The sequence below is a fragment of the Pinus tabuliformis genome, chromosome 1_2 (assembly GCF_031772625.1).
Source record: "Pinus tabuliformis cultivar Carrire ecotype Pingquan chromosome 1_2, CPIR1, whole genome shotgun sequence".
Lineage (NCBI taxonomy): Eukaryota > Viridiplantae > Streptophyta > Pinopsida > Pinales > Pinaceae > Pinus > Pinus tabuliformis.
In genome coordinates this window covers 428,192,930-428,201,811 of record NC_142298.1, presented here as the reverse complement: position 1 = coordinate 428,201,811, position 8,882 = coordinate 428,192,930, and the positions used below count along the sequence as shown (strand labels likewise).

The following is an 8,882-nucleotide window of genomic DNA, read 5'->3' as shown; positions in this document are numbered from 1 at the left end:
GTCAAGCTTTGCTCTTGGCTTTTGGTTCCATGATAGACAATGGAATTTGGAGAGAGGTATCGATCCTGTAACATATGTTAGTTGGCAATAATTTGAAAGGAAAGGGGTTCAAAGGGGTCATGTTTGAAGAATGTGGCAACTACGTGGAGAGTTGAGGACACATTAAGTTACGTCATCGAGCGATGGGAATTAGAAGGTGCGATGACTAGTTTCAATCCATGGTGACATCCACAACGTACCAAGTATTTAGTCTCACTTTCCATGTGGAGTTTCATATGATACTTATGAAATATTATGTACGACTAGAGTGGGTAAGTCAGATAAGCACAACTAATTGTTGCAATTACCCTGTGTGAGCTAGTCATGGAGGATTAATGACTTAGTATGGGAATTTAGAAACAAGGATTAGGAGGATCAAGGGAATTCATTGGGTAATGATTCTCTATGTATGCAATTCAAGTTGTTGGGTGTTCAATGTAGTGTGGGTGGCATTTCTTTCAGGGGTGGCAACAACTTTTTATACACAGGTCAAGATAAGAGAATTCATAGGGAAATTTCGTAGGTGTGATGCAAGGAATACAAGAAGAGGTATAAAAGAATTAGATTCCAATACACTCAACAAGGAAGGAGGGAGCCAAAGAGAAGAAGCGTTGCATAATTTAAGAAGCCCTGATATCAAAACATGTGTTAGATCCCTATAATACTAGTGTAGCCCCCTTATTGTTATTTTTGTGCCCATGTAGCCCCCATATTGTTATTGTTGTGCCCCATAGAATCCCGCTATCGTTATTGTTGTGTCTTTACATTAGGCTTTGATTATATAGTGATCCCATAGACTCCTATATAAACCAAGGAGGTCTTGTCATTTGAATGATCCAAGAATTGCTCATTTACGTGATGTAAAGGAGGTTTCCCTCGAATAGGATTATTTTAAAGTTGTTGATCTATCTTTTCTTCCGTTTTGTGATGTAGTTACATAACATTTGGTATAAGATCTTTGGATTCTAAGGTTTCGCTGCTTCAAAAAGGTAGTCTTGGAATTTTCTCTATAGTTATTTTTCTACCAGGCTTTAGAAGCTAGAATTTCATCCACGTGGAGCCGAAATCTTGGTGGACTTCGTGTAGAAAATTCAGGTCTTGGTTTGATCAATTTTATGAGATATGGTCCGAAGAAGTTAGGGTTTTTACATGCTCCATAATTTTGTCTAAAAAAGGTGACCCAGGGGAAATCATCATAACTTTCTCTACGAGCATCGAATTGGAATTTCATAAAAACCGAATGAAATTGCACGAACTTTAGTTTTTCTAGTATCATTCTTAGGGATGAAAGTTGAAACAATGACATGTGGCATTACGTAAAATTTTGCTCTACTGAACCAATCCATAACCAGATCATCGTGGGATATTGGGCATAACTTTATCTTAAAGAATCCAATCCTGGTCCGAATTGTGGTGTTGGAAGGAAGAATCATAGGGCTACCACATGATGGAATTTTATACCTTGGAGAGATGAAATTACAGAGACACAACATTTTCAAGATCAAGCTCCAAAATCCAAGAAAAAAGATGTGAATATTTTAAATTTGCATAACTATTGTTTGAAATAGTAGTTTGAAGTGATTCAAATGGCACATTGAAGCATAGATATAATTATTTAGTTTTGACATGCCTCGCAACAAAAAAATGGATACACCTAGTAAGCAACCATAAAGATCTATTATGATGCATGAAGAAGAGGAAGAAATGTAACATGACATATAAAATTTACAAGACCAAGTGCAACAAATTTCACTCTCGCAAAGAGAAACCAAAAATGAATTGAATGCTAAGATGGATGGTTTAGAAAGGAAAATAAAAGGGGACATGGGAGGTTTAAAAGCATACATGGAAGGTTTGAAGGAAGGTTTAACAAAGTTTTTTTAACAAAGACTTGCTAGTGGTGACAAGGTACTCCATAAAAATCATGATGAGGACAAAAGGAATATGAATTATGATTTCAGAGACACCAATAGCAAGTTAAAGACTAACCACATTCCAAAGATCAATATGATGAAGTCTGATGGCAAGGATCTGGTAACATGGATACTACAAATGGAGATATTATTTGATCTACACGATGTGTCTCACACATAAAAGGTATGCATTGCATCTTTATATTTAGAACAAAATCAGTTTGTGTGGTATCGATTACTTTGTTCTCGTAAATAAATTATCGCTTGGACAATTTTTATGGAAGAATTGGTAGCACGTTATGAGGATACAAAGAGCAATACCTTCTTTAGCGAGTTGATAAATATCAAACAAAAGGGTTCAATGTTGGAGCACATTGAGGACTTCCAAAGATCGAATATCAAGGTAAATGATATTCCAGAGGGGCATACGATTGATGTCCTCATAGGAACTTTAAAGGATAACATTCAACATGAGGTTCGCCTTTGGGAACCTAATTCATTGGAGAAGGCATTCAAGGTGGCAAGAAAAGTTGAAAGCAAAATTATGGCAACAAGGAAGTCTACCACTCACAACTATAAAGATGGAAGTGTTGTTGCTCCTAGCCTCCCACAACCTACAAGGTTGACACCACAACAACTGGAGGAAAAAAGAGAAAAAGGGCTTTGTTACAATTGTGATAGAAAATACACTAAGGGTCATAAGTGTGTTGAGAATAAATTATTTTATATAGATTGTGAAACGAAGAAGAAAAGGAACAAGAAACATCAAAAGAAGAGGATATACACCAAGAACCAACCCTAAAGAAAGAAGAAATGAATCCGACCATATCTTGTAATGCATTGGAAAGAATTACCACTCCTCAAACTCTCAAGATAGAAGGATATATCAAGAAAAAAAAAGTAATAGTGTTGATCGATTCTGGTAGTACCCATAATTTTATTCATTGTAAGATAGCCAAGGAATTGAATTGCTTTCTATATCCAGCACCAGAGTGTCAAGTGATGGTTGCAAATGGAGGAACTATAAATTTCTCAGGGAAGTGCCATAATATCAATCTAACCATGGGGGAATATGTATTTAATAGTCCAATGCTTTCCATTGTAATGGGTGATGTTGATGTTGTATTAGGAGTCCAATAGTTACAATCTTTGGGGATGATAAATTCTAATTTTCAAGAACTATTCTTGAAATTTTAATGGGAAGGAAAGGAAATTGAATTAAGGGGAATCACAACGAAACTGGGGAATATAATCAACTATAATGGCATGATAAAGCTTTTGAAGAAATAACAACGAGGCATACTTGCACAATTATGCTCACTAGATATTCAAATATCGAAGTCATATGTTTCTCCAGATATCCAAAGAATCTCGGATAATCATTCCAAGGTATTTGAGACTCCCAAAGGCCTCTGACCTATTCATGACCATGATCATGCTATTCACTTGATTCTAGGAAGTGTTCCTCTAAACATCAAACCTTACAGATATCCATATGCCCAAAAGAGTGAAATTGAACGTATGGTTGCATAAATGTTAGAGGCGGGTATAATTCAACCTAGCCAATTTTTTTTATCTACTGCTGTAATATTAGTACACAAGAAGTATGGATCACAGCGTATGTGTATGGATTATAGGGAGCTCAACAAGCTCACTATTAAAGATAAATTTTCCATTCCTGTCATTGATGAATTATTGGATGGATCTATGTTCATGATATCATCAAATTAGAATGAAAACTGAATACATTCTGAAAACAACATTAAGAACTCATGAAGGCCATTATGAATTTTGGGTCATGCCTTTTGGTCTTACTAATGCACCTTCCACATTTCAAGGTTGGATGACTTCCATTTTCATACCCTTCCTTAGAAAATTTGTGTTAGTATTTTTTGATGATATACTAATCTACAACAAGTCTTGGAAGGATCATGTTCAACATGTTGACAGCGTGCTCAAACTATTGTAGGAGAAATATTTGTATGCAAAAACCTCCAAATGTTTCTTTGGGGTACAAGAGGTGGAATATTTGGGTCACATTATATCTCATGAGGGTGTTAAGGTATATCCTAATAAAATTAAAGCCATCAAGGAATGGAAAATCCCCACAACCCTAAAGCATCTTCGAGGATTTCTTGGGTTGACTAGATATTATCGAAAGTTTGATAATAATTATAGGAAAATAACAACACCACTAACAACATTACTGAAGAAAGATGCATTTTTTAAAATCCAAAAGCAATTAAGTCCTTTGAACATCTTAAAGAGGCAATGCATCAAGCTCTGGTTTTGGCTACTCTAAACTTCCACAAAAACCTTTATGGTGGAATATGATGCCTTAGGAAATGGAATTGGTGTTGTTTTAATGCAATAAGGAAGATCTGTTGCTTTTTAAAGTTGTCCAATCAAGGGGAAGTATTTACACAGACTTATTTACGAGAAGGAAATGTTGGCAATACTACATGCCCTGAAGAAATGGTTCTCTTACCTAATGGGAAGACACTTCTAAGTAAAAATTGATCATGATAGTCTTATATACTTTTTGGAACAAATATTATCTTCAGAAGAGCAACAAAGATGGGTGACTAAGATGTTAGGTTATGACTTTGAAATCATCTACAAAAAAGGGAAGCAAAATGTTGTTGTAGATGCACTCTCAAGAAGGGATGAAGATGTGGAAGCATTGATCTATGTCATTTCTATTATACAACCTGACTAGATAACTAAAGCAAGGGAGGAATGGAAGAATGATGAAGAGGTGTGGACACTCATTCAAAAGTTGTAGCAAGATCCTAGTACATTTGATACATTTATATGAAAAAATGACTCATTATAGTACAAAGATCACTTATATCTATGTTAAACACACATGGACAGCACAAAAGATATGAAAGATAAATCATGCAATTCATATTTTTTTATTAACATGAGATATACATTTATAGTACAACATATGACTCTTGGGTTTCAGATCCCAAGGTCTCTTGGATTGCTTTGGTCTATTCGGCTTCCACACTAACCCACTTAGGATTAGGTGTCCAACATTCCCCCCCTAATCCGAAGGGTTATGTATGAGTCTAAGAAAAGAGCTGTAATACAACATGTGCAAAAAATGCATGGCAGCACTAGGCTGAATGTGCTCTTATGAAATGTTGGTATAAAGGGCAGTGGTTTAAGGATGACCACCAACACTGGAACGCTTAGTGCAGTTCCCGGAACTCTTCCAAAACTGGCAAGAAACTGAAGTTTTCTGCTAGAGGAAGTGATCCTATTGTTTTAAAGAGGGAAACCTTCAACCATAAAAGGGAGGTCTCACCCCGCATAAAAGGTAAAACTTCAACCTGAAAAGGGAAGTCTCAACCTGTGATGGTTGAAGGATAACCAACAACTCTGGAATGCTTAATGCAATTCCTGGAACTCTTCCAAAACTGGCAAGAAGCTGGTGTCTTCTGCTAGAGGAAGTGTTCTCAATCTGTTCACGGGCATCTTTGTCTCTGGCTACAACTCTGAAACTGGTGTGGCAGGTTGTGGCTCAGGCTCGCTTGATGTGGCTTTGAAGCTTGTAGATGACCATCATTTCCCCCCCTGTCAGGTACAAGGTGAGAAGATGGAGAAAACTCAACTGCAAGATTGTTCAATATTCTGGAACAAGTTCTGACATGTGTTTGGAATATCTTCTTGGCTGTTGATGCCCATTGCCAAGGAGCGATCCATCCAAGATGAATCTTTGTTCTTGCAGGACGTTTGTTTCTGAAGCATCTGTGTGAAGAATGGCTGGTTTTATGACAGTGCTTACATGGTTGAAGATCAAAACAGTGATCTTTCAAATGGCCAACTCGATCACAGTGTTGGCATTTCAAGATCTGTTGTTTTTGTTGCTGTAGAAGAGGGGCAGAATCTGGAACAGCTGAAGCTGAACTGTCATGAGAAGCAGGTGAACTGTCATGAATAAATCCAGCACTCTGAAACTGAATGGGCTTGGCATAGTCTGGAATATGAAAGGACAAGTCCTTGTCATATCCAAGACCAGTTATGTGCTTGTTGTGGACAAGCTGTTCCCAAGGTCTGATGATGGGCTTGGGAAGTGCAGACTGAATTTCTGGATCTGCATGTACAATTGCTGCTTTATTGGGTTCTGGATCTGATTCAACCTCAATCTTACTAATTTCACCACTTGCTGGTTTAACCTTGAACAACATATTGTTTTGAGCAGAAAACAATTTGGAATGACAAATCTGTTGAAGCTCATCTTGCTGGAACTGAGATTCTAGTTGCAAAAAATCAATCTTTTCTTGTGCATCATGCAGGCAGGTCTGAATGTCACAAAGAGTGTCTTTGCTGACATTTACCTTCCCATCAATAGTGGAGTGTATTAGTGTATTCAGTAACTCTAATACATCATCAAATCTAGCCATTGTCTCAACAAAGAAATGAACACTCAACAATCCTAGTGGAGACTATAGCAAGTCTAGACAAACCCCAGCTATTGAAGATTTCAAAAAATTAAGAATATCAGTTTGAAAAATACATTGTCCAATACCAGTCTTTCAGAGATTCTGTTCTTTAAATTCTGTAGAAATTTCACATCTGACTAGACTTTGTAGCTGATTCCTTCAAACTTTATAAAACTTGCCTCTATATCCCTTCTGGAAGCTCAAGAATGCAAAAAGAATAAAAAATCCGCAAATACCAGCAAATGTTAGGAAGAACAGTGGCTATAGATAAGTGTTATAACATCAAAGAATCTCCATCATTACAGAGAAAACACCACAGTGCAACGTATTCAGCAGAGAAATAAATATGGAGTGTCTTCAATATATATACATCCACACATCCAATGAGATGAGGAAGTTTGAGACCTTCTATAGCAGAGGTACATCACCAAACATTACTTCCAATAGTCTATACTCATTAAGATTTCAAGCACAGGTACAGTGATATGCTGCTCAACTGAAACAACCACAGAAAATACAAGTTTGTAGCCTTGGGGCTAGATCAAACCTAATGCTTCTGGGGCTTGTTGAAGTTTATCCCGGATCATCAATCTTGATGAAAAAACCCTGAACTTACTGATGCGCAAATCAAGCTACAGCACAAGCTAGATGTCTTTGACACTTGGTTTCTCTCCCAACAATTATGAATCCTGGATGATATTGTATAAACAGCGAATCCCCAAATTGATATACTGCCCAAAGACGACAATTTTGATACAAAAAACAGCTACAGATGACAAGGCTGGCAGAAAATAAAAGTCGCAGAACAACAAAACCCACTTCATAAATTTCTCGCATTTCTCTGCATGCGAGGAGATTTGGGTGTGTAGAGGCTGCTTGTCAAGGGAGCTTCAGAAATGGGCAGAGCAGGCCTCGGAACGAGCTTGTTGTGTGTTCTGATTTTTCTGTCTGGATTGGCTCTTTCAAATGCTCAGCCAAAAATAAGTTCCTCCACAACAGGAATCAACTATGGACAAGTCGCAGATGACTTGGCACCGCCGGAACTAGTAGTGGGTCTTTAGCCACAAAGATCACAGACATAGCTGTAGGGAACGAGGTTTACACAGGAACTGACACGCAGTTAATGGAAAACCTGGTTCCCGCAATGAAAAACATCCATTCGGCCCTTGTCAGCATCGGTGCAGACATGAATATTAAAGTTACCACTCCCCATTCTCTTGCTGTACTTGGGAATTCATTTCCACCGTCTGCTGGTTCCTTTGCATCAAACGTGAAGAGCCTAATGAAACCACTTTTGGATTTGTTGTCTCAGATTGGTTCTCCTTTCTTCATAAATGCTTATCCATATTTTGCATACAAGGGTGACCCCAGCCAGATATCCCTGCCTTATGTACTATTCGAACCAATTACAGGTGTTATTGACCCGAACAATAATGTTCATTATAACAACATGTTATATGCACAGGTTGATGCTGTTTATTCTGCGCTGTCTGCTCTAGGATATGCTAATATAGAAGTCACGGTCTTCGAAACTGGATGGCCTTCAAAGGGAGACGCCAATGAAGCAGGTGCAACCCTTCAGAATGCTCAGACTTATAATGGGAATTTACTTCAACTGCTCGCTCAGCGCGCGGACCTGACATCTTTCTGTTGTAAGCCCGAAGTTCATAGAAGTTCCGATCAACATCAACTTTCGGCCGACGCTGTCAATGAGTCTTCATCCGTCCTTTTCAGTGATAATCTCCACCGAAAATCTGCTAAGCCACCAGAGGAAACCGAAGATGCGGCTTCAGAGATAATCTCCACCAAAAATCTGCTAAGCCACCGGAGGAAACCGAAGATGCGGCTTCAGAGAAAAAGAGAACGAGTTATGTAATACAAAGCGACGATAATGCTGGCCCTGGGAACGCTGCTTGCAAGAGAACTAGAACCTCAGAGCGTTCATACGAGCACATTCAACGCGAAATGGCTCCTTCCACCATTCACGCAGCCTCGGTTTGAAGAATATCAAACGTTCACCATGTCAGGTGTTATGGCAGAGTATCAAGGGTATATTTTTCTGCATTAACGCATATGCTTCTCAGGTGCAGAAAGGCGGAGAATTTGTCAGAAGCCCTTCTCTACGTAAAGGTCATTGATGATTCATGACCAATCAAAGATACAATGTCGATTGCTTTGCAGTCACCGACATGAGATGGGAGATACAGAGAAATGCAAAGAATAACGCACACAATGGTATCAAAAAAATCGAAGAGAATAGGCGTTACTACACAGTGGCGCAGAAGCGTTTTCTGAGACCAACACACAAATCGTTAGATAAATCGCTCTTCAAGAGGAATTCCTTTTAGAGAAGAATTTCAGGGGATTAAACGGAGAAAATGGTTCTGACGGGGCGCAGGAAAACAAGTCGCTCAAATATGAGCTGACAAGCGCAGAGATACCGTCAAGCAATAAAGGTACATCACAGGTGGTGCAG

At 38.4% G+C, this 8,882-nt stretch overlaps 1 pseudogene; it reads left to right on the top strand.

Moving 5' to 3' along the window:
- The first annotated feature begins 7,225 nt into the window (after positions 1–7,225).
- Positions 7,226–8,282, top strand: LOC149206182 (glucan endo-1,3-beta-glucosidase 14 pseudogene; annotated as a pseudogene).
- Positions 8,283–8,882: the final 600 nt, after the last annotated feature.